Genomic DNA, 10,414 nt, shown 5'->3' on the forward strand with positions numbered 1-10,414 from the left:
TTTCATAGCTTCCAATTTGATTCTTTTTATTGTTCTGTATGCTTTTTATACTCAAAAAGTTAATTTTTTCCTGAAGAAGACGGAAGAAAAACAATTTGAAGTACAAAGTGGTCGTTATTATCACATTCATCCCCCAAATCCCTGCAAAATATAGTGTGAAATTTCAACGGATGATTCGATTTTTTTTGTCCGTACAATGCACATACATCTTTCTTTAAGATATAAAGTGCCGGTCTATTACAACATAAGAAATATAATTTTTGGAAGAAATTGAAAACCAAATATTTTTAAATCATCCTTATTTGTACCATTATTCATAAACCCCACGTATAACGACTCGCATATTGTAACTGCGTTTAGACACTTAAGTAACTTAAATGTACAGATATATCGTACTTGATAGAAAAAAAATGAAAAGACACATCCAAAAATGAAGTAAATGTAAACATAACGTGTATAACATTACGTTGAAAGATTTTAAAATAAAGTAAGTTGTTATTGGTATTTCAGAAAAAAAAAAAATCATTACACTTTCTTTTTTGGTCGATGCTTTATGGACTGGAGGTTTTTGAAAGCAAATGAAGAGCCGCCAATCTAGGAGGTTGATATTCATGAAAGAACGCGTTAATTTCATTCACTTAAAAAAGTGAGAAAGAAAGTTAAGGCCCGTAAGTTTTCTTTACGACTTCTTTTTGCCATGTACTTCTGTCTTCAAAAAAGTTAGAAAAACTTAAGTTCCATGAGTTTTCTAAACGAATCCACTGTTCAATATATGTCTGTTTTCTTTCTTGACTATCAACGATCAGCACGGTCGGCGACTACCAAGAAGCATGAAGTACTTACCTACCCGGTTCTTTGAGTTTGTACTTAATTCGTTATTCTACTTTGTACTTTCGTGTTTCGTCCCCTTATCCTTCGAAACAAATCTTGATAAAACTAAAAATATGTTCATATGCTATAAACTTGTATTTAGCAGATACTCATATATTAACACACGTATTCCGGGTCTAAAATATACGTATTAATGAAATATAATGGTAGAACTATTAACATAATGGCAATCCAAGCATACTTAAACGAAACCTAATGGCCTACAAACATGTTATTTTTAATTTCTTACTCGTAACATATTTTGATTTAAGTGTGTTTTTTCTGCCAGCAGTTATTACCTCATATAAAAAAAACAGAAGAGAAGAGACGTTATCATAATAATGCTCATGCTATGTTGATTGGAAAGAATACAGTCACAAGGTACTCCATAACTCTGTTTCATGTACATTGACAATTTTATTTTTGTATTCATCTGTTAATTGGTTTCAGATTTTTTAGTAATATCATTAAAAATAGCGAAAAAGCGTCGAAAGGGGGCAATAACGTCTCACATCACAGAGTTCCCAGTTTGATGACCACAGATCGTCTCTTGCAGTGGAAGGTGGGGCAAATAATACCTGGGAAACTTATTAATGCTCTGCGACGTATGATATAGGCAAACGTCATGCTTGGTGGATGTTGGCGTTTCCATCCGACACAGTATTCGTTTCAAATGTTGTAATATACTACAGAAAAGACAGTAAGATTGTACATTTCCCTTTCCAAAAAACATTTATTTTCAGACATTTTTCCCACTTTCCAGTTGGGGGATTGAAGTTTGAATCGAAAAGATATTTTCATTATCTTAAACGTAAAATGGAGGGTAACATTTTATATTATGTGGTCGATGGTTAGAGGATGAATAAAAATTTACGACCATTTACATGATATGGAAGTTGAACGTTGGAGTGCTTAATAATAATATTTTTTGGAAGAGATGTAGTAAAATACCTTCATCGTCAACTTTGGTTGGAATTCTGAATGCTTTAAAGGACATTGTTTTTTGCAAACAATGTAACTAAATGGATTGGAATAGAAATATGATGATACGCAGCAAACAATGAATATTTTTAATTTTATTGCAGGTTCACGTAATATCCACCCAATCTATCACCGTATGTCATTTGTGAAAATTAGACCCGGTCATGCATATCCGGGCTTACGATGAGAATAACCTCTTAATACACAATTTTTCTCTGAAGTCATGTGACTTCTGAGTCTTAAAACCATCGGATTTTAATCAAAAGGACTTCCGGTTGATAATCGCCTTATAAGTACTTCTATCACAAAGAAATCTGGCGGATGAATATTAAAATGTATCAGGTTGATTATTTCGTATAAATACATTGCCCGTTTTTAGAGCATGAGATTGAAATTATATTTTACATGATTGATTGTCAAAGAAAAATTCAAATACATACATAGAAGTTTGAACTATATTTTATTAATGCATTTGATATCCATATGTGGATTCCACGTGATTGGCTATGTTTAAAACTAAAAATAGGTTGTCAAGATTACACATTGAGAAACAAAATAGAAACATAATGAAACGTACCAAAAAAAGAAATAAAATATATATATAAAAAAAAAGAAATTTAAATTTAAATTTTAAATCATCAGTATTGTTCGGATGTGTAGTTTTAGTAGAATCAACGTCATCGGCGCTTTGATTAGTCTTAGCATTGATAAATACATTGTTGAATGAAATGGTCGCATCTTACTTACCAGCTAGGCCTAGAATTGCTGATGTATAAGTAAGCTGCTGAAATATCTTAAACCCAAATTATAGAAAGATCAAGGAATTGAAGATATGATTATTTCTAAGGCAGGGGCGGACCTAGGTTTTAGGGTTAGAAGGGGCGTGGGTTGAGAGGATGGATGTATGGAGGTGGCCTTATTGCAGGGGTTTGGCGCCGCTCAAGGCCCCCCCCCCAAAAGCTCTGGGATAAATGGTGCAAATTCTTGCAATCTAGCGATATCACTAAATTATAACCAACGAAATGATACTTTCATGTGAAGAAAGTGCTATTTGTATGTAGAACTTTTCAAGTGTTTAATTTCGAGAAAATCGAATCGCCAATAACATATAAAGGGTGTTTTTAATCATGTAAAGATGTCTGATTTAATTAATTCGCATACCAGCTTTACAAGAATGAGATTGTAGAACATTTGTTGACCTAGTCGTTGAAACCTTTGGTACAAGTAGGAAATCGGGACAAATACAGCGAAATATAATTATACCAACTACGGACAGGCTGCATTCTCTATCTTAACATTTTAGACTGCATTTAGCTAGTTCATCGAAACAACCTTTGTTATCCAATACTTTTAATAGTAGTAAAAAATATGGCTTACAGGAAATAAATTTAGGAAAACATTTTTTTTCAAAATATAATGACTAAATCTTTAAGTGACTGTCAAAAGATTATAACAAAACTGAAACAATCAGGTGTTTGCAGACACTTCTCTCAGGACAATGGATTAAGTAATAACATGCGTCTCGGGTGTCTATATGCATACTTGTCAATTATTCTGTCGTGGTCCAGTTCAATATCTTTATGTATGAACATAAATACTAGAGCATTAAATCGTTTGCTCCCTACTGTATTTCGGAATGGGGTTTTCACAAATCGAAGTGAAGAGTTTGCCCTTTATACACTTGTTCCGATGACCGATTTCAACAAGAGCAGATAATGATTTTTCCTTATATTGGGAAACCTAAATCTACATACCTTCTCGTCATCCAAAGTATCTTGTATGATATCCGGTCGATCTTGACAAGCTACCGACAAATGCTTCCATTATAGCATCCACTGTTAAAATTACTCTGGTGAAGGTAAGTCGTCCGAATACTGATTTTAGATCGCTGTTGTTTCAGAATTGGATGTTTCAAGTATCATGGGATGAAAGTATTTTGAAAGCTTGGACTGCCTGAGTTGATAAGTGATTGAACAAGGAATTGAAATAAGGGAAGAAAATTGCCCTTTTGAAGAACAATCCTGGGGACTCCGCCGGGACATTAGATCTCTGTGTTTGTCGAAAACAACGTCTAGGTGGTTCAAGTGAGTCCAAATCCCCAACAGCGGCCATGGACTTCTTATACATTATAAAGTACTGGCTAATTTTAAAATAAACTGTATTTTCTTCATACTTTTTAAAGCTAAATTAAACAACTGTGGATACAAAACTATCTTGTATATATATTATATTGTCGTAGAATTGTAATAAAGACCAAAACGCTCTTACCTTCTAAACATTTGTATGTATTTCTGAAATTTGCTTGTGTGATTGTCTCGTGGACATATTCTCCATATAGGTATGATATACATGTGTACAATGTGTACTAAGTTACACCCTTGATTAATCGTACGATGAGGAATGACCCAGCCAGCGAAAGCTATATTTTTTATATAGCCTAGCTGGCCGATTGGTCTAGGGCGCTGGGCTTTGTGCTTGCAGTGTTGCCATAGATGTCACAACAGTTCGAGTCCCGCGGAGGGAACGATCAAAAATTTTTCAGACCCTTCTATAGATAATTGCATTATCTTCCCTTTATCAATTTGATCCGATGGAGAAGTATAGCGGATAGAGTCGTCACATTCTGAGTATATGAATATATATATACATATATAGCCTAGCTGGCCGAGTGGTCTAGGGCGCTGGACTTAGTGCAGGCGGTGTTGCCATAGATGTCACAGCGGTACGAGTTCGAGTCCCGCGGATGGAACGACCAAAAATTTCCTTCGCAAATTTCACAGTTCTAACATCATTGGGAATTTTTCAGACCCTTCTATAAGTTTACGTTATCTTCCCTGTATCAATTTGATCCAATGGAGCAGTGTAGCGAATAGAGTCGTCACATTCTGAGACGTTGTATATATATATATATATATATATATATATACATACAACTATAATTGGAGTTTTCCGATATTCCTTTTTGAAATGCAGTCATGACCACCAATATACCTCTCTTTTTTAATCTAATACAATTGAACGTATTTAATACAACTCGTCACAGGGAATTTAGTTCTCTCTCATAAAATATTATTGACAAAAAATGCCATTATTTTGTGTATTTATAAAGCATACTTAGAAGGGAATTTAGTTATTTATCTTGTATCATTAACATATGTGAATATAATTTCTTGGGAAAGTGCCCAATTCCGTAAATTTCTGGATCCATCACTGCCCATCTTAAGAGAAATCAAATCAAGTTAAGTTGGTAGAATACACAGCTGAAAAACAACGAAATAACAAAGAAAATACTTAATACTTAAAACTTTTGTGGAATATAAAGATTCGATCTTATACCTATGGTAGAGCGACTAGGATTGCTCTTTGTACATGAAATATACGTATACAGCAATACTAGCTGCCTTTGTGTCATTTTTAAAAAAGAGTAATCAAGGGAATCAAGGTTATAGCGGTAATCAAAAGAATGTAATCCAGGGACAAAAACCAGACATGGAAAACAGACATACACAATAAAGAACAAAAAGTAACCAAAATTATACATACAAAGTAACAAAAGCAAATGAGCAACTCGAACTCCACTAAAAACTGTGAGCATGGACCAGGTGCACCAGTAGGGCAAGCGTCCCCTGCTTTTCTAGAAACATCTGCCGAGTTGTTCAAAAAGTCAAGTCCAAGGTAGACGAAAGAGAAAAGGAAAACTATGACACGTCGAACAAATCAGTTTTCATGGTGCTGATGGATACACCTTAAAAAGTCTGCGTAGTTTCGGCAAGCTCTGGCATAACGTATGAGTTGTGATATGAACACTCCATACGCAGATGCTGAAGGGATGTTGCCACAGATGAAAGGGAAGTTGACAATTTTGACGTTTGTCGTAAAGTTTTGTCAAAAGTTTTTCTTTACTATCGATTTCTAAGTGTAAAGGATCTAGCCAAACGATATTCTTTCTTTCGAATCAAATCAGCTATAAAGTCAGCCTCATAAGAGTGAAGGAATAGGTCAGCAAGTAAAGGAGCACAATTTGTTCCCATTGGAATGCCGACCGTTTGTTGAAAAACACGTCCACCACACTGGACAAATATGTTGTCGTTTAAAAATTCCAGCATTTTGTAAACATCTTCCTCTGTATATTTGGAAGATGATTTGGAATTATTTCTTACAAAGTATGAGGAATCTCTACCAAGATTTATAAGCATTTAGAACCTTTATAAACAGAACATTCCTACCCACCCCATCCCCCCAAACAAAAATACCTTCTATCCGATAGTGGTTTTGCGTTAGACCATTTCTACTGTACCAACTCAAACCTTGCATATTGAGTACATCGTGATATTTATCAATCTTCTTGATAATATCTCGTTTTCTTACTGTGAAGTACGAAATATTACTATAAAACAAGCATTGAGCTGATTAAGATAAATCAAGGGAACCAGGTTCGAACGTTAATCAAAAGGAACTTAACCAAAGGATAACAACTAAAGTAAAAAGTAAAATAAGCATACATAAAAAAAGAATTGTAACTCCAATCCATTAAAACTGGGACCATAGAGAAGCGAACATAATATCTATACTAATGTATTTGGCCTGTGTCAGTATTTCTATTTTTTTTAAAGCAAAAAAAAAAAAAAAAAAAAACAACCCAGATGAAAACAAAACAAAAGCTTGACTTTTATTTGATATAAAGTAAGATACAATCAGTGTTTGTTTGCAAATTGCATGTCAAAACATAATTCATTAATATTTCTAGATTTTTAATAATACTGTTCTCAAAAAGAGACGTGCTCTTGATTCTTTATATGATTATGTCCAGGTTTTGTTGTTTATGTTTATGCATAAGATCATTAGGTTTTCAACCGCCTACAAAATTAAATGACATGATTTTTGTATAGAGGTTACAAGTGCTTCTTTCATCGACATTAGTTAAGCATATGTAAAAAAACGAATAGAAGTGACATGAAAAGAAGCATCTCCAATTAAAATCTGTCTATTTAAAAATAAGCGTAGCATAATGGTTGAGCTAGCAAGTGTACATCACACTTAAGAACATGTAATGCATTATTTATCAATGAAATTCTGGTGGTAGATAGCGCAATGCGATTTTTTAAAATTATTTCTCTAGCTGCAGATCGACTGGCAGGGTATTATCTGTATGTAACAAACGACTCCGATTGGCTCGTGATGTCACTAAGTCGGTTTGGTACTGAGACGAATACTTCAAATAATATGTAAACAAAGAATATTCCGTAAATATTTCTACGATCCTGTTTATCTAATCACCAAAACATGTTGTCTTGTAAAGCGTACGATTGCAGGAATGATAAAAGAGAATATTCTAAAAGTTTTTTGACCGGCAACACGAACATTTTTTGGAAGTAGATTTTCCTCTGACGTACTAGTCTTCCGGCTGCAAATCCCGTTGTTCGTCAGTGTTGTCTGACATTTGCATACATGTTGAGCCTCAATGGCTTCTTCTGCTTAGTTTTGGTTGGAATTATAGGGGAAAAGTTCCAAATTTGCGATTTATTCAGACATCATAATCAATTACCTATTTACTTTCACTTTACAAACCGACTTCGTGACGTCACAACTTAACCGATCATGGTGGCGCCCATAGACGCGGGAAATTCAAATTCCCTAATTATAAATCACGATTAATTGGTTAAGAAAAGAAATAATTTTGTTTCAATTTAATTTTCATGGACATTTAAAAGATTAGTTTCGATATACATGACATGTACAATAACATAGTCATCTCCTTTAAAATGATTACATTGATAGGATTTTGGTTTGTATTTAGGTTAAAACTATTGAGAATGAAGTGTTGAAAGTCATAAATCATCGAAAAAGATTTAAGTGTGGTTTTGTCTAAAAGTCATTATGATAGTGATTCACTATTGATTTGAGTATTATTGATTTATTTAGAAGACTATGCACAGTCGTTTCACCTGAAGTGATATGTATTTTTACATAATTTTGCCTGCTATAATGCAAAGTAATGATAAGAAATTTGGCGGCGAAATTTACCATACGTTTTTGTTTTTGTTATCTTGAGCAGTAAATGTCTATTAACCCTCATTTCGTTGGGGCTTTCAATGTTGAAAACTTTGTTTTTAATACGGAGAAGGCTTTCTACGTCAAGAGAAATATACTTGTACTACATCTAACTTTTCAAACAACCACCAGTAACTATTCCATTACAGGATGTTTGCCAGGAAAATATGGAAGGTTCTGCAACTGACCTGTACCGGGAATTGTGGTGGTCAATGTGATAGTAAAAGCGGAGCATGTATAGTCCTATGTGAATGTTCTGCCTGCAATGAAGGTTATTCGTCAATATATTTTAGTATAGCAATGCTGCACAAGATCACGTGACAGGAGAAATGCCATTTCAAAGATTGTTTGTCATCTGTTTTTGACTGTAATGAGATCATTTTAGCAATTTGTCATATCTATGCCTTATAAAAAATATATTACATGAAACTTTGGTATAAATTTAACTGATTGATTTTGATTCCGGATTGATTTGAATTTTCTTAATATACCCTTTTGATACACGAATCTTTCTTACAAATTCTTATGAATCTCCAAAATGTACAAGATTCGTAACGCTAACATGAATCATTGCGAACAAACTCACTTTCACTATAGATTTGCGAGGGTTTAATGATTGGTTATGATTATGAACGATCAATGTACGGTTTATTAAGAATAAATGCGATGAATTTACAGTTTACGATTCATGTCGGTTAAATACGAGCAATTTACATATGCATACAATATTGTAAACTGCTAGTGCAATGCGAATTAGGTCGACTTGAATTAAGCTTTACGGGTAGTTAATGAATAGTGTACGATAACCTAACCAGTTTTAACTAATACTTGCGGTTTTGTTACGAGTGTTTTACGAACGGTGATGAATTCTTAATGCGGTCGAATTTTGTCATATAAATTGAAGCGGTACGGCTTCTTGCATTTTTCGTTTGAACATTGGGCATGTTTTACGAGAGAAATATAAAACAATCGTATAAAATAGCAAATCAAACAGTTCTTGCGATCAATTTACGATGCCTTGCGAATTGTTAAGATTGGTTTACGAGGTCTTTATGATTAAATTAAAGAAATCATCAATGATTAAATAAAGATCTGTGGACATTCGTGTAAAAACTTTCATATGTCAACAAAATTTCATCTCCTTTTGCGAATCGATACGATTGTCTGCGAATGTCTACGAGATGTTAAGAATTATTTACGAATGCCGATGAGATACATACAACTGCTTACAAATGTCTAACAGTTGATTATTCGGAGATTCGTGTATGAGAAGGGGTATCTACAACATGGAACAAAATGTTAAATCCAAGAATATTTTAAAACGTTTTGTTCGTGTTTAGTAAAACGATATTTGGAAAATAATGTTATTATCACATTTTTTACCTCTTTTTTAGTCTTCTAAATTCTAAAATCATAGTTTTTTCAACCTAAAATAGCATATGCAATAATTATAAGGGTCATATTGCACTTACCTAACTTTATCAATAGAAGGGTCATTTATTTGTCCCGATAGTGGCGCATATTGCACTAACAAATGATTTACTTTATCAACTGAAGGGTCATCGGTCGTCCCGATAGCGGCTGGAGTAACAGTTAGTGTTGTAGTCATTGGTACTGTCGTTATACTGGTCTGTGTCGTTTACAGAAGGTATTCTCGGGTATAGTAATAACACAGATTTTGTTTTACTTTGATTAAAAGCTGTTTTCCAATTTTATATAATGAGTTTAGAAAATTGTTAATATGTCAAAGAGACAATCCCACCGTGATGAAATATGTCAGTTTAAAGCTACCATTGGTCATCAATGAACGATGAGGAAATCCTCACACCATGGGACAGGCTGCAGCTGATATCAAAACAACATTATACTAATGCATTTGGGTAATCGCGTTTGGCATAACGAAAACATATATATTTTTTTAAGAATTTAAAAGTTTAAAGATCTTAGAATTTGAATTTTTAACTAATATGTCATAGTAGTAGTAGCTAGTCAGATTAATTTTTACTGTAATCGGAGATTTAACAAAATCTTTTAAAATTACAGTTAAAGAGCTGTAATATTTACAACAGATTTCTTCTTCTAAACAGGGTCATGTTTTTACCTTCATGTCTGATCACAATTTTTTTAATAAACAATCAAAATGTGATGGAAAGAAATAAAAGCGGTTGCTAGCCATGGGTGTCTCAATTCCAAAAATTCAACTGTCTATATTTTTTCTTTATTTCAGACGAACGTCGCCGTCAAATACAAAATACGATAACAACGCTCTTTCCGCAACTTACACTAATACACTCAGAGACACAAGAGCTGTAAGTCAAGACACCTACTCAAATACACTTAGAAGTAATGCGTACTCTCCACAAGATACTGCCACTAGTACATCTATAAACCCCGGGACTCGAATACTAGGGGCATCGTATGGAGAATCTGGGGTAAAAAATAGCGGTTTAGTAATAGATCTTGAACCAAATAGACCGGGAGCTTATTATAACCTAGTAAATGACCCGATTTA

Source organism: Perna viridis, chromosome 1 (assembly GCF_037379345.1).
Source record: "Perna viridis isolate PV_CMFRI_1.1 ecotype Kerala chromosome 1, ASM3737934v1, whole genome shotgun sequence".
Classification (NCBI taxonomy): Eukaryota; Metazoa; Mollusca; class Bivalvia; order Mytilida; family Mytilidae; genus Perna; species Perna viridis.